Source organism: Anser anser (assembly GCF_964211835.1).
Source record: "Anser anser genome assembly, contig: HAP1_SCAFFOLD_36, whole genome shotgun sequence".
NCBI lineage: Eukaryota > Metazoa > Chordata > Aves > Anseriformes > Anatidae > Anser > Anser anser.
The window spans coordinates 177,397-203,313 of record NW_028154189.1 but is presented as its reverse complement, the minus strand read 5'-3'; positions in this window follow the sequence as shown (position 1 = coordinate 203,313).

The window sequence follows — 25,917 nt, the reverse complement described above, 5'->3', positions numbered from 1 at the left end:
GTGCCAGTGCACTCTCTGGACTCACTGCACTGCATCCCCAGTGGTGCCAGTGCACTCTCTGGACTCACCGGGGTGCATCCCCAGTGGTGCCAGTGCACTCTCTGGACTCACCGGGGTGCATCCCCAGTGGTGCCAGTGCACTCTATGGACTCACTGCACTGCATCCCCAGTGGTGCCAGTGCACTCTCTGGACTCACTGCACTGCATCCCCAGTGGTGCCAGTGAACTCTCTGGACTCACTGCACTGCATCCCCAATGGTGCCAGTGCACTCTCTGGACTCACTGCACTGCATCCCCAGTGGTGCCAGTGCACTCTCTGGACTCACTGCACTGCATCCCCAGTGGTGCCAGTGCTCTCTCAGGACTCACCGGGGTGTATCCCCAGTTGTGCCATTGCACTCTCTGGACTCACTGCACTGCATCCCCAGTGGTGCCAGTGCACTCTCTGGACTCACTGCACTGCATCCCCAGTGGTGCCAGTGCACTCTCTGGACTCACTGCACTGCATCCCCAGTGGTGCCAGTGCACTCTCTGGACTCACTGCAGTGCATCCCCAGTGGTGCCAGTGCACTCTCTGGACTCACACGGGTGCATCCCCAGTGGTGCCAGTGCACTCTCTTGACTCACTGCACTGCATCCCCAGTGGTGCCAGTGCACTCTCTGGAGTCACTGCAGTGCATCCCCAGTGGTGCCAGTGCACTCTCTGCACTCACTGCACTGCATCCCCTGTGGTGCCAGTGCACTCTCTGGACTCACTGCAGTGCATCCCCAGTTTTGCAAGTGCACTCTCTGCACTCACTGCACTGCATCCCCAGTGGTGCCAGTTCACTCTCTGGACTCACTGCAGTGCATCCCCAGTGGTGCCAGTGCACTCTCTGGACTCACTGCACTGCATCCCTAGTGGTGCCTGTGCACTCTCTGGACTCACTGCACTGCATCCCCAGTGGTGCCAGTGCACTCCCTGGACTCACTGCACTGCATCCCCAGTGGTGCCACTGCACTCTCTGGACTCGCTGCAGTGCATCCCCAGTGGTGCCAGTGCACTCTCTGGACTCACTGCACTGCATCCCCAGTGGTGCCAGTGCACTCTCTGGACTCACTGCAGTGCATCCCCAGTTTTGCAAGTGCACTCTCTGGACTCACTGCACTGCATCCCCAGTGGTGCCAGTGCACTCTCTGGACTCACCCTTGTTCATCCCCAGTGGTGCCAGTGCACTCTCTGGACTCACAGCACTGCATCCCCAGTGGTGCCAGTGCACACTCTGGACTCACTGCAGTGAATCCGCAGTGGTGCCAGTGCACAATCTGGACTCACTACACTGCATCCCCAGTGGTGGCAGTGCACTCTCTGGACTCACTGCACGGCATCCGCAGTGGTGCCTGTGCATTCTCTGGACTCACTGCACTGCATCCCCAGTGGTGGTAGTGCATCCCTGGACTCACTGCACTCCATCCCCAGTGGTGCCAGTGCACTCTCAGGACTCACCGGGGTGCATCCCCAGTGGTGCTAGTGCACTCTCTGGACTCACTGTAATGCATCCCCCGTGGTGCCAGTGCACTCTCTGGACTCACTGCACTGCATCCCCAGTGGTGCCAGTGCACACTCTGGACTCACTGCAGTGCATCCCCAGTGGTGCCAGTGCACTCTCTGGACTCACTGCACTGCATCCCCAGTGGTGCCAGTGCACTCTCTGGACTCACCGGGGTGCATCCCCAGTGGTGCCAGTGCACTCTCTGGACTCACCGGGGTGCATCCCCAGTGGTGCCAGTGCACTCTATGGACTCACTGCACTGCATCCCCAGTGGTGCCAGTGCACTCTCTGGACTCACTGCACTGCATCCCCAGTGGTGCCAGTGAACTCTCTGGACTCACTGCACTGCATCCCCAATGGTGCCAGTGCACTCTCTGGACTCACTGCACTGCATCCCCAGTGGTGCCAGTGCACTCTCTGGACTCACTGCACTGCATCCCCAGTGGTGCCAGTGCTCTCTCAGGACTCACCGGGGTGTATCCCCAGTTGTGCCAGTGCACTCTCTGGACTCACTGCACTGCATCCCCAGTGGTGCCAGTGCACTCTCTGGACTCACCGGGGTGCATCCCCAGTGGTGCCAGTGCACTCCCTGGACTCACTGCACTGCATCCCCAGTGGTGCCACTGCACTCTCTGGACTCGCTGCAGTGCATCCCCAGTGGTGCCAGTGCACTCTCTGGACTCACTGCACTGCATCCCCAGTGGTGCCAGTGCACTCTCTAGACTCACTGCAGTGCATCCCCAGTTTTGCAAGTGCACTCTCTGGACTCACTGCACTGCATCCCCAGTGGTGCCAGTGCACTCTCTGGACTCACTGCACTGCATCCCCAGTGGTGCCAGTACACTCTCTGAATTCACTGCACTGCATCCCCAGTGGTTCCAGAGCAGTCTCTGGACTCACTGCACTTCATCCCCAGTGGTGCCAGTTCACTCTCTGGACTCACTGCACTGCATCCCCAGTGGTGCCAGTGCACTCTCTGGACTCACTGCACTGCATCCCCAGTGGTGCCAGTGCACTCTCTGGACTCGCTGCACTGCATCCCCAGTGGTGCTAGTGCACTCTCTGGACTCACTGCACTGCACCCCCAGTGGTGCCAGTGCACTCTCTGGACTCACTGCACTGCATTCCCAGTGGTGCCAGTGCACTCTCTGGACTCACTGCAGTGCATCCCCAGTGGTGCCAGTCCACTCTCTGGACTCATTAAAACTGCATCCCCAGTGGTGCCAGTGCACTCTCTGGACTCACCCGGGTGCATTCCCAGTGGTGCCAGTGCACTCTCTGGACTCACTGCACTGCATCCCCAGTGATGCCACTGCACTCTCTGGACTCACTGCAGTGCATCCCCAGTGGTGCCAGTGAACTCTCTGGACTCACTGCACTGCATCCCCAGTGGTGCCAGTGCACTCTCTGCACTCACTGCAGTGCATCCCCAGTGGTGCTAGTGCACTCTCTGGACTCACTGCAGTGCATCCCCAGTGGTGCCAGTGCACTCTCTGGACTCACCCGGGTGCATCCCCAGTGGTGCCAGTGCACTCTCTGGACTCACTGCACTGCATCCCCAGTGGTGATAGTGCATCCCTGGACTCACTGCACTGCATCCCCAGTGGTGCCAGTGCACTCTCTGGACTCACCGGGGTGCATCCCCAGTGGTACCAGTGCACTCTCTGGACTCACTGCACTGCATCCCCAGTGGTGCCAGTGCACTCTCTGGACTCACTGCACTGCATCCCCAGTGGTGCCAGTGCACTCTCTGCACTCACTGCACTGCATCCCCAGTGGTGCCAGTGCACACTCTGGACTCACTGCACTGCATCCCCAGTGGTGCCAGTGCACTCTTTGGACTCACTGCACTGCATCCCCAGTGGTGAGAGTGCACTCTCTGGACTCTCCGGGGTGCATCCGCAGTGGTGCTAGTGCACTCTCTGGACTCACTGCACTGCATCCCCAGTGGTGCGAGTGCACTCTTTGGACTCACTGCACTGCATCCCCAGTGGTGCCAGTGAACTCTCTGGACTCACTGCACTGCATCCCCAGTCGTGCCAGTGCACTCTCTGGACTCACCCGGGTGCATCCCCAGTGGTGCCAGTGCACTCTCTGGACTCACTGCACTGCATCCCCAGTGGTGCCAGTGAACTCTCTGGACTCACTGCACTGCATCCCCAGTGGTGCCAGTGCACTCTTTGGACTCACTGCACTGCATCCCCAGTGGTGCCAGTGAACTCTCTGGACTCACTGCACTGCATCCCCAGTGGTGCCAGTGCACTTTCTGGACTCACTGCAGTGCATCCCCAGTGGTGCCAGTGCACTCTCTGGACTCACTGCACTGCATCACCAGTGGTGCCAGTGCACTCTCTGGACTCACTGCACTGCATCCCCAGTGGTGCCAGTGCACTCTCTGGACTCACGGGGGTGCATCCCCAGTGGTGCCACTGCACTCTCTGGACTTACCGGGGTGCATCCCCAGTGGTGCCAGTGCACTCTCTGGACTCACTGCACTGCATCCCCAGTGGTGCCAGTGCACTCTCTGGAGTCACCAGGGTGCATCCCCAGTGCTGCCAGTGCACTCTCTGGAGTCACCGGGGTGCATCCCCAGTGCTGCCAGTGCACTCTCTGGAGTCACTGCACTGCATCCCCAGTGGTGCCAGTGCACTCTCTGGACTCAGCGGGTTGCATCCCCAGTGGTGACAGTGCACTCTCTGGACTCACTGCACTGCATCTCCAGTGGTGCCAGTGCACTCTCTGGACTTACTGCACTGCATCCCCAGTGGTGCCAGTGCACTCTCTGGACTCACTGCACTGCATCCCCAGTGGTACCAGTGCACTCTCTGGACTCACTGCACTGCATCCCCAGTGGTGCCAGTGCACTCTTTGGACTCACTGCACTGCATCCCCAGCGGTGCCAGTGCACTCTCTGGACTCACTGCACTGCATCTCCAGTGGTGCCAGTGCACTCTCTGGAGTCACTTCAGTGCATCCCCCGTGGTGCCAGTGCACTCTCTGGACTCACTGCACTGCATCCCCAGTGGTGCCAGTGCACTCTCTGGACTCACTGCACTGCATCCCCAGTGGTGCCAGTGCACACTCTGGACTCACTGCACTGCATCCCCAGTGGTGCCAGTGCACTCTTTGGACTCACTGCACTGCATCCCCAGTGGTTAGAGTGCACTCTCTGGACTCTCCGGGGTGCATCCGCAGTGGTGCTAGTGCACTCTCTGGACTCACTGCACTGCATCCCCAGTGGTGCGAGTGCACTCTTTGGACTCACTGCACTGCATCCCCAGTGGTGCCAGTGAACTCTCTGGACTCACTGCACTGCATCCCCAGTCGTGCCAGTGCACTCTCTGGACTCACCCGGGTGCATCCCCAGTGGTGCCAGTGCACTCTCTGGACTCACTGCACTGCATCCCCAGTTGTGCCAGTGCACACTCTGGACTCACTGCAGTGCATCCGCAGTGGTGCCAGTGCACACTCTGGACTCACTGCACTGCATCCCCAGTGGTGGCAGTGCACTCTCTGGACTCACTGAACTGCATCCACAGTGGTGCCAGTGCACTCTCTGGACTCACCGGGGTGCATCCCCAGTGGTGCCAGTGCACTCCTTGGACTCACTGCACTGCATCCCCAGTGGTGAGAGTGCTCTCTCTGGACTCACCGGGGTGCATCCCCAGTGGTGCTAGTGCACTCTCTGGACTCACTGCACTGCATCCCCAGTGGTGCCAGTGCACTCTTTGGACTCACTGCACTGCATCCCCAGTGGTGCCAGTGAACTCTCTGGACTCACTGCACTGCATCCCCAGTGGTGCCAGTGCACTCTTTGGACTCACTGCACTGCATCCCCAGTGGTGCCAGTGAACTCTCTGGACTCACTGCACTGCATCCCCAGTGGTGCCAGTGCACTCTCTGGACTCACTGCAGTGCATCCCCAGTGGTGCCAGTGCACTCTCTGGACTCACTGCAGTGCATCCCCAGTGGTGCCAGTGCACTCTCTGGACTCACCCGGGTGCATCCCCAGTGGTGCCAGTGCACTCTCAGGACTCACTGCACTGCATCTCCTGTGGTGCCAGTGCACTCTCTGCACTCACTGCACTGCATCCCCAGTGGTGCCAGTGCACTTTCTGGACTCACTGCAGTGCATCCCCAGTGGTGCCAGTGCACTCTCTGGACTCACTGCACTGCATCACCAGTGGTGCCAGTGCACTCTCTGGACTCACTGCACTGCATCCCCAGTGGTGCCAGTGCACTCTCTGGACTCACGGGGGTGCATCCCCAGTGGTGCCAGTGCACTCTCTGGACTTACCGGGGTGCATCCCCAGTGGTGCCAGTGCACTCTCTGGACTCACTGCACTGCATCACCAGTGGTGCCAGTGCACTCTCTGGAGTCACCAGGGTGCATCCCCAGTGCTGCCAGTGCACTCTCTGGAGTCACCGGGGTGCATCCCCAGTGCTGCCAGTGCACTCTCTGGAGTCACTGCACTGCATCCCCAGTGGTGCCAGTGCACTCTCTGGACTCAGCGGATTGCATCCCCAGTGGTGCCAGTGCACTCTCTGGACTCACTGCAGTGCATCCCCAGTGGTGCCAGTGCACTCTCTGGACTCACTGCACTGCATCTCCAGTGGTGCCAGTGCACTCTCTGGACTTACTGCACTGCATCCCCAGTGGTGCCAGTGCACTCTCTGGACTCACTGCACTGCATCCCCAGTGGTACCAGTGCACTCTCTGGACTCACTGCACTGCATCCCCGGTGGTGCCAGTGCACTCTCTGGACTCACTGCACTGCATCCCCAGTGGTGCCAGTGCACTCTCTGGACTCACTGCACTGCATCTCCAGTGGTGCCAGTGCACTCCCTGGAGTCACTTCAGTGCATCCCCCGTGGTGCCAGTGCACTCTCTGGACTCACTGCACTGCATCCCCAGTGGTGCCAGTGCACACTCTGGACTCACTGCAGTGCATCCCCAGTGGTGCCAGTGCACACTCTGGACTCACTGCACTGCATCCCCAGTGGTGGCAGTGCACTCTCTGGACTCACTGCACTGCATCCACAGTGGTGCCAGTGCACTCTCTGGACTCACTGTACTGCATCCCCAGTGGTGCCAGTGCACTCTCTGGACTCACTGCACTGCATCCGCAGAGGTGCCAGTGCACTCTCTGCACTCACTGCACTGCATCACCACTGGTGCCACTGCACTCTCTGGACTCACTGCACTGCATCCCCAGTGCTGCCAGTGCACTCTCTGGAGTCACTGCACTGCATCCCCAGTGGTTAGAGTGCACTCTCTGGACTCAGCGGGTTGCATCCCCAGTGGTGACAGTGCACTCTCTGGACTCACTGCACTGCATCTCCAGTGGTGCCAGTGCACTCTCTGGACTCACTGCACTGCATCCCCAGTGGTACCAGTGCACTCTCTGGACTCACTGCACTGCATCCCCAGTGGTGCCAGTGCACTCTCTGGACTCACTGCACTGCATCCCCAGTGGTGCCAGTGCACTCTTTGGACTCACTGCACTGCATCCCCAGCGGTGCCAGTGCACTCTCTGGACTCACTGCACTGCATCTCCAGTGGTGCCAGTGCACTCTCTGGAGTCACTTCAGTGCATCCCCCGTGGTGCCAGTGCACTCTCTGGACTCACTGCACTGCATCCCCAGTGGTGCCAGTGCACTCTCTGGACTCACTGCACTGCATCCCCAGTGGTGCCAGTGCACACTCTGGACTCACTGCACTGCATCCCCAGTGGTGCCAGTGCACTCTTTGGACTCACTGCACTGCATCCCCAGTGGTTAGAGTGCACTCTCTGGACTCTCCGGGGTGCATCCGCAGTGGTGCTAGTGCACTCTCTGGACTCACTGCACTGCATCCCCAGTGGTGCGAGTGCACTCTTTGGACTCACTGCACTGCATCCCCAGTGGTGCCAGTGAACTCTCTGGACTCACTGCACTGCATCCCCAGTCGTGCCAGTGCACTCTCTGGACTCACCCGGGTGCATCCCCAGTGGTGCCAGTGCACTCTCTGGACTCACTGCACTGCATCCCCAGTTGTGCCAGTGCACACTCTGGACTCACTGCAGTGCATCCGCAGTGGTGCCAGTGCACACTCTGGACTCACTGCACTGCATCCCCAGTGGTGGCAGTGCACTCTCTGGACTCACTGAACTGCATCCACAGTGGTGCCAGTGCACTCTCTGGACTCACCGGGGTGCATCCCCAGTGGTGCCAGTGCACTCCTTGGACTCACTGCACTGCATCCCCAGTGGTGAGAGTGCTCTCTCTGGACTCACCGGGGTGCATCCCCAGTGGTGCCAGTGCACTCTCTGGACTCACTGCACTGCATCCCCAGTGGTGCCAGTGCACTCTTTGGACTCACTGCACTGCATCCCCAGTGGTGCCAGTGAACTCTCTGGACTCACTGCACTGCATCCCCAGTGGTGCCAGTGCACTCTTTGGACTCACTGCACTGCATCCCCAGTGGTGCCAGTGAACTCTCTGGACTCACTGCACTGCATCCCCAGTGGTGCCAGTGCACTCTCTGGACTCACTGCAGTGCATCCCCAGTGGTGCCAGTGCACTCTCTGGACTCACTGCAGTGCATCCCCAGTGGTGCCAGTGCACTCTCTGGACTCACCCGGGTGCATCCCCAGTGGTGCCAGTGCACTCTCAGGACTCACTGCACTGCATCTCCTGTGGTGCCAGTGCACTCTCTGCACTCACTGCACTGCATCCCCAGTGGTGCCAGTGCACTTTCTGGACTCACTGCAGTGCATCCCCAGTGGTGCCAGTGCACTCTCTGGACTCACTGCACTGCATCACCAGTGGTGCCAGTGCACTCTCTGGACTCACTGCACTGCATCCCCAGTGGTGCCAGTGCACTCTCTGGACTCACGGGGGTGCATCCCCAGTGGTGCCAGTGCACTCTCTGGACTTACCGGGGTGCATCCCCAGTGGTGCCAGTGCACTCTCTGGACTCACTGCACTGCATCACCAGTGGTGCCAGTGCACTCTCTGGAGTCACCAGGGTGCATCCCCAGTGCTGCCAGTGCACTCTCTGGAGTCACCGGGGTGCATCCCCAGTGCTGCCAGTGCACTCTCTGGAGTCACTGCACTGCATCCCCAGTGGTGCCAGTGCACTCTCTGGACTCAGCGGGTTGCATCACCAGTGGTGCCAGTGCACTCTCTGGACTCACTGCAGTGCATCCCCAGTGGTGCCAGTGCACTCTCTGGACTCACTGCACTGCATCTCCAGTGGTGCCAGTGCACTCTCTGGACTTACTGCACTGCATCCCCAGTGGTGCCAGTGCACTCTCTGGACTCACTGCACTGCATCCCCAGTGGTACCAGTGCACTCTCTGGACTCACTGCACTGCATCCCCGGTGGTGCCAGTGCACTCTCTGGACTCACTGCACTGCATCCCCAGTGGTGCCAGTGCACTCTCTGGACTCACTGCACTGCATCTCCAGTGGTGCCAGTGCACTCCCTGGAGTCACTTCAGTGCATCCCCCGTGGTGCCAGTGCACTCTCTGGACTCACTGCACTGCATCCCCAGTGGTGCCAGTGCACACTCTGGACTCACTGCAGTGCATCCCCAGTGGTGCCAGTGCACACTCTGGACTCACTGCACTGCATCCCCAGTGGTGGCAGTGCACTCTCTGGACTCACTGCACTGCATCCACAGTGGTGCCAGTGCACTCTCTGGACTCACTGTACTGCATCCCCAGTGGTGCCAGTGCACTCTCTGGACTCACTGCACTGCATCCGCAGAGGTGCCAGTGCACTCTCTGCACTCACTGCACTGCATCACCACTGGTGCCACTGCACTCTCTGGACTCACTGCACTGCATCCCCAGTGGTGCCAGTGCACACTCTGGACTCACTGCAATGCATCCCCAGTGGTGCCAGTGCACTCTCTGGACTCACTGCACTGCATCCGCAGTGGTGCCAGTGCACTCTCTGGACTCACCCGGGTGCATCCCCAGTGGTGCCAGTTCACTCTCTGGACTCACTGCACTGCATCCCCAGTGGTGCCAGTGCACACTCTGGACTCACTGCAGTGCATCCGCAGTGGTGCCAGTGCACACTCTGGACTCACTGCACTGCATCCCCAGTGGTGGCAGTGCACTCTCTGGACTCACTGCACGGCATCCGCAGTGGTGCCTGTGCATTTTCTGGACTCACTGCAGTGCATCCCCAGTGGTGGTAGTGCATCCCTGGACTCACTGCACTGCATTCCCAGTGGTGCCAGTGCACTCTCAGGACTCACCGGGGTGCATCCCCAGTGGTGCTAGTGCACTCTCTGGACTCACTGTAATGCATCCCCAGTGGTGCCAGTGCACTCTCTGGACTCACTGCACTGCATCCCCAGTGGTGCCAGTGCACTCTCTGGAGTCACCAGGGTGCATCCCCAGTGCTGCCAGTGCACTCTCTGGAGTCACCGGGGTGCATCCCCAGTGCTGCCAGTGCACTCTCTGGAGTCACTGCACTGCATCACCAGTGGTGCCAGTGCACTCTCTGGACTCAGCGGGTTGCATCCCCAGTGGTGCCAGTGCACTCTCTGGACTCACTGCACTGCATCCCCAGTGGTGCCAGTGCACTCTCTGGACTCACTGCACTGCATTCCCAGTGGTGCCAGTGCACTATCTGGACTTACTGCACTGCATCCCCAGTGGTGCCAGTGCACTCTTAGGACTCACTGCACTGCATCCCCAGTGGTACCAGTGCACTCTCTGGACTCACCGGGGTGCATCCCCAGTGGTTCCAGTACAGTCTCTGGACTCAGTGCACTGCATCCCCAGTGGTGCCAGTTCACTCCCTGGACTCACTGCACTGCATCCCCAGTGGTGCCAGTGCACTCTCTGGAGTCACTGCACTGCATCCCCAGTGGTGCTAGTGCACTCTCTGGACTCACTGCACTGCATCCCCAGTGGTGCCAGTGCACTCTCTGGACTCAGTGCACTGCATCCCCAGTGGTGCCAGTTCTCTCTCTGGACTCACTGCACTGCATCCCCAGTGGTGCCAGTGCACTCTCTGGAGTCACTGCAGTGCATCCCCAGTGGTGCTAGTGCACTCTCTGGACTCACTGCACTGCATCCCCAGTGGTGCCAGTGCACTCTCTGGACTCACTGCACTGCATCCCCAGTGGTGCCAGTGCACTCTCTGGACTCACTGCAGTGCATACCCAGTGGTGCCAGTGCACACTCTGGACTCACTGCACTGCATCCCCAGTGGTGGCAGTGCACTCTCTGGACTCACTGCACTGCATCCACAGTGGTGCCAGTGCACTCTCTGCACTCACCGGGGTGCATCCCCAGTGGAGCCAGTGCACTCTCTGGACTCACTGCACTGCATCCGCAGAGGTGCCAGTGCACTCTCTGCACTCACTGCACTGCATCACCACTGGTGCCACTGCACTCTCTGGACTCACTGCACTGCATCCCCAGTGGTGCCAGTGCACCCTCTGGACTCACTGCACTGCATCCCCAGTGGTGCCAGTGCACTCTTTGGACTCACTGCACTGCATCCCCAGTGGTGCCAGTGCACTCTCTGGACTCACTGCACTGCATCCCCAGTGGTGCCAGTGCACTCTCTGGACTCACCCGGGTGCATCCCCAGTGGTGCCAGTTCACTCTCTGGACTCACTGCACTGCATCCCCAGTGGTGCCAGTGCACACTCTGGACTCACTGCAGTGCATCCGCAGTGGTGCCAGTGCACACTCTGGACTCACTGCACTGCATCCCCAGTGGTGGCAGTGCACTCTCCGGACTCACTGCACGGCATCCGCAGTGGTGCCTGTGCATTCTCTGGACTCACTGCAGTGCATCCCCAGTGTTGGTAGTGCATCCCTGGACTCACTGCACTGCATCCCCAGTGGTACCAGTGCACTCTCAGGACTCACCGGGGTGCATCCCCAGTGGTGCTAGTGCACTCTCTGGACTCACTGTAATGCATCCCCAGTGGTGCCAGTGCACTCTCTGGACTCACCCGCGTGCATCCCCAGTGGTGCCAGTGCACTCTCTGGACTCACCGGGGTGCATCCCCAGTGGTGCCAGTGCACTCTCTGGACTCACTGCAGTGCATCCCCAGTGGTGCCAGTGCACTCTCTGGACTCACCGGGGTGCATCCCCAGTGGTGCCAGTGCACTCTCTGGACTCACCGGGGTGCATCCCCAGTGGTGACAGTGCACTCTCTGGACTCACCGGGGTGCATCCCCAGTGGTGCCAGTGCACTCTCTGGACTCACTGAACTGCATCCCCAGTGGTGCCAGTGAACTCTCTGGACTCACTGCACTGCATCCTCAATGGTGCCAGTGCACTCTCTGGACTCACTGCACTGCATCCCCAGTGGTGCCAGTGCACTCTCTGGACTCACGGCACTGCATCCATTGTGGTGCCAGTGCACTCTCTGGACTCACTGCACTGCATACTCAGTGGTGCCAGTGCACTCTCTGGACTCACTGCACTGCATCCCCAGTGGTGCCAGTGCACTCTCTGGACTCACTGCACTGCATTCCCAGTGGTGCCAGTGCACTCTCTAGAGTCACTACCGTGCATCACCAGTTGTGCCAGTGCACTCTCTCGACTCACTGCACTTCATTCCCAGTGGTGCCAGTGCACTCTCTGGACTCACTGCACTGCATCCCCAGTGGTGCCAGTGCACTCCCTGGACTCACTGCACTGCATACCCAGTGGTGCCAGTGCACTCTCTGGACTCACTGCACTGCATCCCCAGTGGTGCCTGTGCACTCTCTGGACTCACTGCACTGCATCCCCAGTGGTGCCAGTGCACTCCCTGGACTCACTGCACTGCATCCCCAGTGGTGCCAGTGCACTCTCTGGACTCACTGCACTGCATCCCCAGTGGTGCCAGTGCACTCTCTGGACTCACTGCAGTGCATCCCCAGTTTTGCAAGTGCACTCTCTGCACTCACTGCACTGCATCCCCAGTGGTGCCAGTTCACTCTCTGGACTCACTGCAGTGCATCCCCAGTGGTGCCAGTGCACTCTCTGGACTCACTGCACTGCATCCCCAGTGGTGCCAGTGCACTCTCTGGACTCACTGCACTGCATCCCCAGTGGTTCCAGAGCAGTCTCTGGACTCACTGCACTGCATCCCCAGTGGTGCCAGTGCACTCTCTGGACTCACTGCACTGCATTCCCAGTGGTGCCAGTGCACTCTCTGGACTCACTGCACTGAATCCCCAGTGGTGCCAGTGCACTCTCTGGACTCACTAAACTGCATCCCCAGTGGTGCCAGTGCACTCTCTGGACTCACCCGGGTGCATCCCCAGTGGTGCCAGTGCACTCTCTGGACTCACTGCACTGCATCCCCAGTGGTGCCAGTGCACTCTCCGGAGTCACTGCAGTGCATCCCCAGTGGTGCCAGTGCACTCCCTGGACTCACTGCACTGCATCCCCAGTGGTGCCAGTGCACTCTCTGGACTCACTGCACCGCAACCCCAGTGGTGCCAGTGTACTCTCTGGACTCACTGCACCGCATCCCCAGTGGTGCCAGTGCACTCTCTGGACTCACTGCACCGCAACCCCAGTGGTGCCAGTCCACTCTCTGGACTCACTGCACTACATCTCCAGTGGTGCCACTGCACTCTCTGGACTTACTGCACTGCATCCCCAGTGGTGCCAGTGCACTCTCTGGACTCACTGCACTGCATCCCCATTGGTGCCAGTGCACTCTCTGGACTCACCGGGGTGCATCCGCAATGGTGCCAGTGCACTCTCTGGACTCACCCGGGTGCACCCCAGTGGTGCCAGTGCACTTTCTGGAGTCACTGCACTGCATCCCCAGTGGTGCCACTGCACTCTCTGGACTCACTGCACTGCATCCCCAGTGGTGGCAGTGCACTCTCCGGACTCACTGCACGGCATCCGCAGTGGTGCCTGTGCATTCTCTGGACTCACTGCAGTGCATCCCCAGTCTTGGTAGTGCATCCCTGGACTCACTGCACTGCATCCCCAGTGGTACCAGTGCACTCTCTGGACTCACCGGGGTGCATCCCCAGTGGTGCTAGTGCACTCTCTGGACTCACTGTAATGCATCCCCAGTGGTGCCAGTGCACTCTCTGGACTCACCCGCGTGCATCCCCAGTGGTGCCAGTGCACTCTCTGGACTCACCGGGGTGCATCCCCAGTGGTGCCAGTGCACTCTCTGGACTCACTGCACTGCATCCCCAGTGGTGCCAGTGCACTCTCTGGACTCACCGGGGTGCATCCCCAGTGGTGCCAGTGCACTCTCTGGACTCACCGGGGTGCATCCCAAGTGGTGACAGTGCACTCTCTGGACTCACCGGGGTGCATCCCCAGTGGTGCCAGTGCACTCTCTGGACTCACTGAACTGCATCCCCAGTGGTGCCAGTGAACTCTCTGGACTCACTGCACTGCATCCTCAATGGTGCCAGTGCACTCTCTGGACTCACTGCACTGCATCCCCAGTGGTGCCAGTGCACTCTCTGGACTCACTGCACTGCATCCCCAGTGGTGCCAGTGCACTCTCTGGACTCACTGCACTGCATACTCAGTGGTGCCAGTGCACTCTCTGGACTCACTCCACTGCATCCCCAGTGGTGCCAGTGCACTCTCTGGACTCACTGCACTGCATTCCCAGTGGTGCCAGTGCGCTCTCTAGAGTCACTACCGTGCATCCCCAGTTGTGCCAGTGCACTCTCTCGACTCACTGCACTTCATTCCCAGTGGTGCCAGTGCACTCTCTGGACTCACTGCACTGCATCCCCAGTGGTGCCAGTGCACTCCCTGGACTCACTGCACTGCATACCCAGTGGTGCCAGTGCACTCTCTGGACTCACTGCACTGCATCCCCTGTGGTGCCAGTGCACTCTCTGGACTCACTGCAGTGCATCCCCAGTTTTGCAAGTGCACTCTCTGGACTCACTGCACTGCATCCCCAGTGGTGCCAGTGCACTCTCTGGACTCACTGCACTGCATCCCCAGTGGTGCCAGTGCAATCTCTGGACTCACCCGGGTGCACCCCAGTGGTGCCAGTGCACTTTCTGGAGTCACTGCACTGAATCCCCAGTGGTGCCAGTGCACTCTCTGGACTCACTGCACTGCATCCCCAGTGGTGGCAGTGCACTCTCCGGACTCACTGCACGGCATCCCCAGTGGTGCCTGTGCATTCTCTGGACTCACTGCAGTGCATCCCCAGTCTTGGTAGTGCATCCCTGGACTCACTGCACTGCATCCCCAGTGGTACCAGTGCACTCTCAGGACTCACCGGGGTGCATCCCCAGTGGTGCTAGTGCACTCTCTGGACTCACTGTAATGCATCCCCAGTGGTGCCAGTGCACTCTCTGGACTCACCCGCGTGCATCCCCAGTGGTGCCAGTGCACTCTCTGGACTCACCGGGGTGCATCCCCAGTGGTGCCAGTGCACTCTCTGGACTCACCGGGGTACATCCCCAGTGGTGCCAGTGCACTCTCTGGACTCACCGGGGTGCATCCCCAGTGGTGACAGTGCACTCTCTGGACTCACCGGGGTGCATCCCCAGTGGTGCCAGTGCACTCTCTGGACTCACTGAACTGCATCCCCAGTGGTGCCAGTGAACTCTCTGGACTCACTGCACTGCATCCTCAATGGTGCCAGTGCACTCTCTGGACTCACTGTACTGCATCCCCAGTGGTGCCAGTGCACTCTCTGGACTCACTGCAGTGCATCCCCAGTGGTGCCAGTGCACTCTCTGGACTCACTGCACTGCATACTCAGTGGTGCCAGTGCACTCTCTGGACTCACTGCACTGCATCCCCAGTGGTGCCAGTGCACTCTCTGGACTCACTGCACTGCATTCCCAGTGGTGCCAGTGCACTCTCTAGAGTCACTACCGTGCATCCCCAGTTGTGCCAGTGCACTCTCTCGACTCACTGCACTTCATTCCCAGTGGTGCCAGTGCACTCTCTGGTCTCACTGCAGTGCATCCCCAGTGGTGCCAGTGCACTCCCTGGACTCACGGCACTGCATACCCAGTGGTGCCAGTGCACTCTCTGGACTCACTGCACTGCATCCCCTGTGGTGCCAGTGCACTCTCTGGACTCACTGCAGTGCATCCCCAGTTTTGCAAGTGCACTCTCTGGACTCACTGCACTGCATCCCCAGTGGTGCCAGTGCACTCTCTGGACTCACTGCACTGCATCCCCAGTGGTGCCAGTGCAATCTCTGGACTCACTGCACTGCATCCCCAGTGGTGCCAGTGCACTCTCTGGACTCACTGCACTGCATCCCCAGTGGTGCCTGTGCACTCTCTGGACTCACTGCACTGCATCCCCAGTGGTGCCAGTGCACTCCCTGGACTCACTGCACTGCATCCCCAGTGGTGCCACTGCACTCTCTGGACTCACTGCAGTGCATCCCCAGTGGTGCCAGTGCACTCTCTGGACTCACTGCACTGCATCCCCAGTGGTGCCAGTGCACTCTCTGGACTCACTGCACTGCATCCCCAGTGGTTCCAGAGCAGTCTCTGGACTCACTGCACTGCATCCCCAGTGGTGCCAGTGCACTCTCTGGACTCACTGCACTGCATTCCCAGTGGTGCCAGTGCACTCTCTGGACTCACTGCACTGCATCCCCAGTGGTGCCAGTGCACTCTCTGGACTCACTGCACTGAATCCCCAGTGGTGCCAGTGCACTCTCTGGACTCACTAAACTGCATCCCCAGTGGTGCCAGTGCACTCTCTGGACTCACCCGGGTGCATCCCCAGTGGTGCCAGTGCACTCTCTGGACTCACTGCACTGCATCCCCAGTGGTGCCAGTGCACTCTCCGGAGTCACTGCAGTGCATCCCCAGTGGTGCCAGTGCACTCCCTGGACTCACTGCAGTGCATCCCCAGTGGTGCCAGTGCACTCTCTGGACTCACTGCACCGCAACCCCAGTGGTGCCAGTGTACTCTCTGGACTCACTGCACCGCATCCCCAGTGGTGCCAGTGCACTCTCTGGACTCACTGCACCGCAACCCCAGTGGTGCCAGTCCACTCTCTGGACTCACTGCACTACATCTCCAGTGGTGCCACTGCACTCTCTGGACTTACTGCACTGCATCCCCAGTGGTGCCAGTGCACTCTCTGGACTCACTGCACTGCATCCCCATTGGTGCCAGTGCACTCTCTGGACTCACCGGGGTGCATCCCCAATGGTGCCAGTGCACTCTCTGGACTCACTGCACTGCATCCCCAGTGGTGCCAGTGCACTATCTGGACTCACCGGGGTGCATCCCCAGTGGTGCCAGTTCACTCTCTGGACTCACTGCACTGCATCCCCAGTGGTGCCAGTACACTCTCTGGACTCACCCGGGTGCACCCCAGTGGTGCCAGTGCACTCTCTGGACTCACTGCACTGCATCCCCAGTGGTGTCAGTGCACTCTCTGGAGTCAATTCAGTGCATCCCCAGTGGTGCCAGTGCACTCTCTGGAGTCAATTCAGTGCATCCCCAGTGGTGCCAGTGCACTCTCTGGACTCACTGCACTGCATCCCCAGTGGTGCCAGTGCACTCTCTGGACTCACTGCACTGCATCCCCAGTGGTTCCAGAGCAGTCTCTGGACTGACTGCACTGCATCCCCTGTGGTGCCAGTGCACTCTCTGGACTCACTGCAGTGCATCCCCAGTTTTGCAAGTGCACTCTCTGCACTCACTGCACTGCATCCCCAGTGGTGCCAGTGCACTCTCTGGACTCACTGCACTGCATCCCCAGTGGTGCCAGTGCAATCTCTGGACTCACTGCACTGCATCCCCAGTGGTGCCACTGCACTCTCTGGACTCACTGCACTGCATCCCCTGTGGTGCCAGTGCACTCTCTGGACTCACTGCAGTGCATCCCCAGTTTTGCAAGTGCACTCTCTGCACTCACTGCACTGCATCCCCAGTGGTGCCAGTGCACTCTCTGGACTCACTGCACTGCATCCCCAGTGGTGCCAGTGCAATCTCTGGACTCACTGCACTGCATCCCCAGTGGTGCCAGTGCACTCTCTGGACCCACTGCACTGCATCCCCAGTGGTGCCTGTGCACTCTCTGGACTCACTGCACTGCATCCCCAGTGGTGCCAGTGCACTCCCTGGACTCACTGCACTGCATCCCCAGTGGTGCCAGTGCACTCTCTGGACTCACTGCACTGCATCCACAGTGGTGCCAGTGCACTCTCTGGACTCAATGCACTGCATCCCCAGTGGTGCCAGTGCACTCTCTGGACTCACTGCACTGCATCCCCAGTGGTGCCAGTGCACTCTCTGGACTCACTGCACTGCATCCCCAGTGGTGCCAGTGCACTCTCTGGACTCACTGCACTGCATCCCCAGTGGTGCCAGTGCACTCTCTGGACTCACTGCAGTGCATCCCCAGTTTTGCAAGTGCACTCTCTGGACTCACTGCAGTGCATCCCCAGTGGTGCCAGTGCACTCTCTGGACTCACTGCAGTGCATCCCCAGTGGTGCCAGTGCACTCTCTGGACTCACTGCACTGCATCCCCAGTGGTGCCAGTGCACTCTCCGGAGTCACTGCAGTGCATCCCCAGTGGTGCCAGTGCACTCCCTGGACTCACTGCACTGCATCCCCAGTGGTGCCAGTGCACTCTCTGGACTCACTGCACTGCATCCCCAGTGGTGCCAGTGTACTCTCTGGACTCACTGCACCGCATCCCCAGTGGTGCCAGTGCACTCTCTGGACTCACTGCACCGCAACCCCAGTGGTGCCAGTCCACTCTCTGGACTCACTGCACTACATCTCCAGTGCTGCCACTGCACTCTCTGGACTTACTGCACTGCATCCCCAGTGGTGCCAGTGCACTCTCTGGACTCACTGCACTGCATCCCCATTGGTGCCAGTGCACTCTCTGGACTCACCGGGGTGCATCCCCAATGGTGCCACTGCACTCTCTGGACTCACTGCACTGCATCCCCAGTGGTGCCAGTGCACTATCTGGACTCACCGGGGTGCATCCCCAGTGGTGCCAGTTCACTCTCTGGACTCACTGCACTGCATCCCCAGTGGTGCCAGTACACTCTCTGGACTCACCCGGGTGCACCCCAGTGGTGCCAGTGCACTTTCTGGAGTCACTGCAGTGAATCCCCAGTGGTGCCAGTGCACTCTCTGGACTCACTGCACTGCATCCCCAGTGGTGCCAGTGCACTCTCTGGACTCACTGCACTGCATCACCAGTGGTGGTAGTGCATCCCTGGACTCACTGCACTGCATCCCCAGTGGTGCCAGTGCACTCTCTGGACTCACCGGGGTGCATCCCCAGTGGTACCAGTGCACTCTCTGGACTCACTGCACTGCATCCCCAGTGGTGCCAGTGCACTCTCTGGACTCACTGCACTGCATCTCCAGTGGTGCCAGTGCACTCTCTGGAGTCACTTCAGTGCATCCCCCGTGGTGCCAGTGCACTCTCTGGACTCACTGCACTGCATCCCCAGTTTTGCAAGTGCACTCTCTGCACTCACTGCACTGCATCCCCAGTGGTGCCAGTGCACTCTCTGGACTCACTGCACTGCATCGCCAGTGGTGCCAGTGCACTCTCTGGACTCACTGCACTGCATCCCCAGTGGTGCCTGTGCACTCTCTGGACTCACTGCACTGCATCCCCAGTGGTGCCAGTGCACTCCCTGGACTCACTGCACTGCATCCCCAGTGGTGCCAGTGCACTCTCTGGACTCACTGCACTGCATCCCCCGTGGTGCCAGTGCACTCTCTGGACTCACTGCACTGCATCCCCAGTGGTGCCAGTGCTCTCTCTGGACTCACTGCACTGCATCCCCAGTGGTGCCAGTGCACTCTCTGGACTCACTGCACTGCATCCCCAGTGGTGCCAGAGCACTCTCTGGACTCACTGCACTGCATCCCCAGTGGTGCCAGTGCACTCTCTGGACTCACCCGGGTGCATCCCCAGTTTTGCAAGTGCACTCTCTGCACTCACTGCACTGCATCCCCAGTGGTGCTACTGCACTCTCTGGACTCACCGGGGTGCATTCCCAGTGGTGCCAGTGCACTCTCTGGACTCACTGCACTGCATCCCCAGTGGTGCCAGTGCACTCTCTGGACTCACTGCACTGCATCGCCAGTGGTGCCAGTGCACTCTCTGGACTCACTGCACTGCATCCCCAGTGGTGCTAGTGCACTCTCTGGACTCACTGCACTGCACCCCCAGTGGTGCCAGTGCACTCTCTGGACTCACTGCACTGCATTCCCAGTGGTGCCAGTGCACTCTCTGGACTCACTGCACTGAATCCCCAGTGGTGCCAGTGCACTCTCTGGACTCACTAAACTGCATCCCCAGTGGTGCCAGTGCACTCTCTGGACTCACCCGGGTGCATTCCCAGTGGTGCCAGTGCACTCCCTGGACTCACTGCACTGCATCCCCAGTGGTGCCAGTGCACTCTCTGGACTCACTGCACCGCATCCCCAGTGGTGCCAGTGTACTCTCTGCACTCATTGCACCGCATCCCCAGTGGTGCCAGTGCACTCTCTGGACTCACTGCACCGCAACCCCAGTGGTGCCAGTCCACTCTCTGGACTCACTGCACTACATCTCCAGTGGTGCCACTGCACTCTCTGGACTTACTGCACTGCATCCCCAGTGGTGCCAGTGCACTCTCTGGACTCACTGAACTGCATCCCCATTGGTGCCAGTGCACTCTCTGGACTCACCGGGGTGCATCCCCAATGGTGCCAGTGCACTCTCTGGACTCACTGCACTGCATCCCCAGTGGTGCCAGTGCACTATCTGGACTCACCGGGGTGCATCCCCAGTGGTGCCAGTTCGCTCTCTGGACTCACTGTACTGCATCCCCAGTGGTGCCAGTACACTCTCGGGACTCACCCGGGTGCACCCCAGTGGTGCCAGTGCACTTTCTGGAGTCACTGCAGTGAATCCCCAGTGGTGCCAGTTCACTCTCTGGACTCACTGCACTGCATCCCCAGTGGTGCCAGTGCACTCTCTGGACTCACTGCACTGCATCCCCAGTGGTGCCAGTGCACTCTCTGGACTCACTGCACTGCATCCCCCGTGGTGCCAGTGAACTCTCTGGACTCACTGCACTGCATCCCCAGTGGAGCCAGTGCACTCTCTGGACTCACTGCACTGCATCCCCAGTGGTGCCACTGCACTCTCTGGACCCACTGCAGTGCATCCCCAGTGGTGCCAGTGAACTCTCTGGACTCACTGCAATGCATCGCCAGTGGTGTCAGTGCACTCTCTGGACTCACCCGGGTGCATCCCCAGTGGTGCCAGTGCACTCTCTGGACTCACCCGGGTGCATCCCCAGTGGTGCCAGTGCACTCTCTGGACTCACTGCAGTGCATCCCCAGTTGTGCCAGTGCACACTCTGGACTCACTGCACTGCATCCGCAGTGGTGCCAGTGCACACTCTGGACTCACTGCACTGCATCCCCAGTGGTGGCAGTGCACTCTCTGGACTCACTGCACTGCATCCACAGTGGTGCCAGTGCACTCTCTGGACTCACCGGGGTGCATCCCCAGTGGTGCCAGTGCACTCTTTGGACTCACTGCACTGCATCGCCAGTGGTGAGAGTGCTCTCTCTGGACTCACCGGGGTGCATCCCCAGTGGTGCTAGTGCACTCTCTGGACTCACTGCACTGCATCACCAGTGGTGCCAGTGCACTCTTTGGACTCACTGCACTGCATCCCCAGTGGTGCCAGTGAACTCTCTGGACTCACTGCACTGCATCCCCAGTGGTGCCAGTGCACACTCTGGACTCACTGCAGTGCATCCCCAGTGGTGCCAGTGCACTCTCTGGACTCACTGCACTGCATCCCAGTGGTGCCAGTGCACTCTCTGGACTCACTGCACTGCATCCCCAGTGGTGCCAGTGCACTCTCTGGACTCACGGGGGTGCATCCCCAGTGGTGCCAGTGCACTCTCTGGACTTACCGGGGTGCATCGCCAGTGGTGCCAGTGCACTCTCTGGACTCACTGCAGTGCATCCCCAGTGGTGCCAGTGCACTCTCTGCACTCACTGCACTGCATCCCCAGTGGTGCCAGTGCACTCTCTGGACTCACTGGGGTGCATTCCCAGTGGTGCCAGTGCACTCTCTGGAGTCACTGCACTGCATTCCCAGTGGTGCCAGTGCACTCTCTGGACTCACTGCACTGCATCCCCAGTGGTGCCAGTGCACTCTCTGGACTCACCCGGGTGCATCCCCAGTGGTGCCAGTGCACTCTCTGGACTCACTGCAGTGCATCCCCATTGCTGCCAGTGCACTCTCTGGACTCACCGGGGTGCATCCCCAATGGTGCCAGTGCACTATCTGGACTCACTACACTGCATCCCCAGTGGTGCCAGTGCACTCTCTGGACTCACCAGGGTGCATCCCCAGTGGTGCCAGTTCACTCTCTGCACTCACTGCACTGCATCCCCTTTGGTTCCAGTACACTCTCTGGACTCACCCGGGTGCACCCCAGTGGTGCCAGTGCACTCTCTGGACTCACTGCACTGCATCCCCAGTGGTTCCAGAGCAGTCTCTGGACTCACTGCACTGCATCCCCAGTGGTGCCAGTGCACTCTCTGGACTCACTGCACTGCATTCCCAGTGGTGCCAGTAAACTCTCTGGACTCACTGCACTGCATCCCCAGTGGTGCCAGTGCACTCTCTGGACTCACTGCACTGCATCCCCAGTGGTGCCAGTGCACTCTCTGGACTCACTGCACTGCATCCCCAGTGGTGCCAGTGCACTCTTTGGACTCACTGCACTGCATCCCCAGTGGTGAGAGTGCACTCTCTGGACTCACCGGGGTGCATCTCCAGTGGTGCTAGTGCAATCTCTGGACTCACTGCACTGCATCCCCAGTGGTGCCAGTGCACTCTTTGGACTCACTGCACTGCATCCCCAGTGGTGCCAGCGCACTCTCTGGACTCACTGCACTGCATCCCCAGTGGTGCCAGTGCACTCTCTGGACTCACCCGGGTGCATCCCCAGTGGCGCCAGTGCACTCTCTGGACTCACTGCACTGCATCCCCAGTGGTGCCAGTGCACACTCTGGACTCACTGCAGTGTATCCGCAGTGGTGCCAGTGCACACTCTGGACTCACTGCACTGCATCCCCAGTGGTGGCAGTGCGCTCTCTGGACTCACTGCACGGCATCCGCAGTTGTGCCTGTCCATTCTCTGGACTCAATGCAGTGCATCCCCAGTGGTGGTAGTGCATCCCTGGACTCACTGCACTGCATCCCCAGTGGTGCCAGTGCACTCTCAGGACTCACCGGGGTGCATCCCCAGTGGTTCTAGTGCACTCTCTGGACTCACTGTAATGCATCCCCAGTGGTGCCAGTGCACTCTCTGGACTCACTGCACTGCATCACCAGTGGTGCCAGTGCACTCTCTGGACTCAGCGGGTTGCATCCCCAGTGTGGCCAGTGCACTCTCTGGACTCACTGCACTGCATCCCCAGTGGTGCCTGTGAACTCTCTGGACTCACTGCACTGCATCTCCAGTGGTGCCACTGCACTCCCTGGACTCACTGCACTGCATCCCCAGTGGTGCCAGTGCACTCTCTGGACTCGCTGCACTGCATCCCCAGTGGTGCCTGTGCACTCTCTGCACTCACTGCACTGCATCCCCAGTGGTGCCAGTGCACTCTCTGGACTCACTGCACCGCATCCCCAGTGGTGCCAGTGCACTCTCTGGACTCACCCGGGTGCATCCCCAGTGGTGCCAGTGCACTCTCTGGACTCACTGCACTGCATCCCCACTGGTGCCAGTGCACTCTCTGGACTCACTGCACTGCGTCCCCAGTGGTGCCAGTGCACTCTCTGGAGTCACTGCACTGCATCCCCAGTGGAGCCAGTGCACTCTCTGGACTCAGCGGGTTGCATCCCCAGTGGTGCCAGTGCACTCTCTGGACTCACTGCACTGCATCCCCCGTGGTGCCAGTGCACTCTCTGGACTCACTGCACTGCATCTCCAGTGGTGCCACTGCACTCTCTGGACTTACTGCACTGCATCCCCAGTGGTGCCAGTGCACTCTCTGGACTCACTGCACTGCATCCCCAGTGGTACCAGTGCACTCTCTGGACTCACCGGGGTGCATCCCCTCTGGTGCCAGTGCACTCTCTGGACTCACTGCACTGCATCCCCAGTGGTGCCAGTGCACTCTCTGGACTCACTGCAGTGCATCCCCAGTTTTGCAAGTGCACTCTCTGCACTCACTGCACTGCATCCCCAGTGGTGCCAGTGCACTCTCTGGACTCACTGCACTGCATCCCCAGTGGTGCCAGTGCACTCTCTGGACTCACTGCACTGCATCCCCAGTGGTTCCAGAGCAGTCTCTGGACTCACAGCACTGCATCCCCAGTGGTGCCAGTTCACTCTCTGGACTCACTGCACTGCATCCCCAGTGGTGCCAGTGCACTCTCTGGACTCACTGCACTGCATCCCCAGTGGTGCCAGTGCACTCTCTGGACTCGCTGCACTGCATCCCCAGTGGTGCTAGTACACTCTCTGGACTCACTGCACTGCACCCCCAGTGGTGCCAGTGCACTCTCTGGACTCACTGCACTGCATTCCTAGTGGTGCCAGTGCACTCTCTGGACTCACTGCAGTGCATCCCCAGTGGTGCCAGTGCACTCTCTGGACTCACTGCACTGCATCCCCAGTGGTGCCAGTGCACTCTCTGGAGTCACCAGGGTGCATCCCCAGTGCTGCCAGTGCACTCTCTGGAGTCACCGGGGTGCATCCCCAGTGGTGCCAGTGCACTCTCTGGACTCACCCGGGTGCATCCCCAGTGGTGCCAGTGCACTCTCTGGACTCACTGCACTGCATCCCCAGTGGTGCCAGTGCACACTCTGGACTCACTGCAGTGCATCCCCAGTGGTGCCAGTGCACTCTCTGGACTCACTGCACTGCATCTCCAGTGGTGCCAGTGCACTCTCTGGACTCACTGCACTGCATCCCCAGTGGTGCCAGTGCACTCTCTGGACTCACTGCACTGCATCCCCAGTGGTAACAGTGCACTCTCTGGACTCACCGGGGTGCATCCCCAGTGGTGCCAGTGCACTCTCTGGACTCACTGCAGTGCATCCCCAGTGGTGCCAGTGCACTCTCTGCACTCACTGCACTGCATCCCCAGTGGTGCCAGTGCACTCTCTGGACTCACTGCAGTGCATCCCCAGTGGTGCCAGTGCACTCTCTGGACTCACTGCACTGCATCGCCAGTGGTGCCAGTGCACTCTCTGGACTCACTGCACTGCATCCCCAGTGGTGCCAGTGCACTCTCTGGACTCACAGGGGTGCATCCCCAGTGGTGCCAGTGCACTCTCTGGACTTACCGCGGTGCATCGCCAGTGGTGCCAGTGCACTCTCTGGACTCACTGCACTGCATCCCCAGTGGTGCCAGTGCACTCTCTGCACTCACTGCACTGCATCCCCAGTGGTGCCAGTGCACTCTCTGGACTCACCGGGGTGCATTCCCAGTGGTGCCAGTGCACTCTCTGGAGTCACTGCACTGCATTCCCAGTGGTGCCAGTGCACTCTCTGGACTCACTGCACTGCATCCCCAGTGGTGCCAGTGCACTCTCTGGACTCACCCGGGTGCATCCCCAGTGGTGCCAGTGCACTCTCTGGACTCACTGCAGTGCATCCCCATTGGAGCCAGTGCACTCTCTGGACTCACCGGGGTGCATCACCAATGGTGCCAGTGCACTATCTGGACTCACTACACTGCATCCCCAGTGGTGCCAGTGCACTCTCTGGACTCACCAGGGTGCATCCCCAGTGGTGCCAGTTCACTCTCTGCACTCACTGCACTGCATCCCCATTGGTTCCAGTACACTCTCTGGACTCAGCCGGGTGCACCCCAGTGGTGCCAGTGCACTCTCTGGACTCACTGCAGTGAATCCCCAGTGGTGCCAGTGCACTCTCTGGACTCACTGCACTGCATCCCCAGTGGTGCCAGTGAACTCTCTGGACTCACTGCACTGCATCCCCAGTGGTGCCAGTGAACTCTCTGGACTCACTGCACTGCATCCCCAGTGGTGCCAGTGCACTCTCTGGACTCACTGCACTGCATCCCCAGTGGTGCCAGTGCACTCTCTGGACTCACTGCACTGCATCCCCAGTGGTGCCAGTGCACTCTTTGGACTCACTGCACTGCATCCCCAGTGGTGAGAGTGCACTCTCTGGACTCACCGGGGTGCATCTCCAGTGGTGCTAGTGCAATCTCTGGACTCACTGCACTGCATCCCCAGTGGTGCCAGTGCACTCTTTGGACTCACTGCACTGCATCCCCAGTGGTGCCAGCGCACTCTCTGGACTCACTGCACTGCATCCCCAGTGGTGCCAGTGCACTCTCTGGACTCACCCGGGTGCATCCCCAGTGGCGCCAGTGCACTCTCTGGACTCACTGCACTGCATCCCCTGTGGTG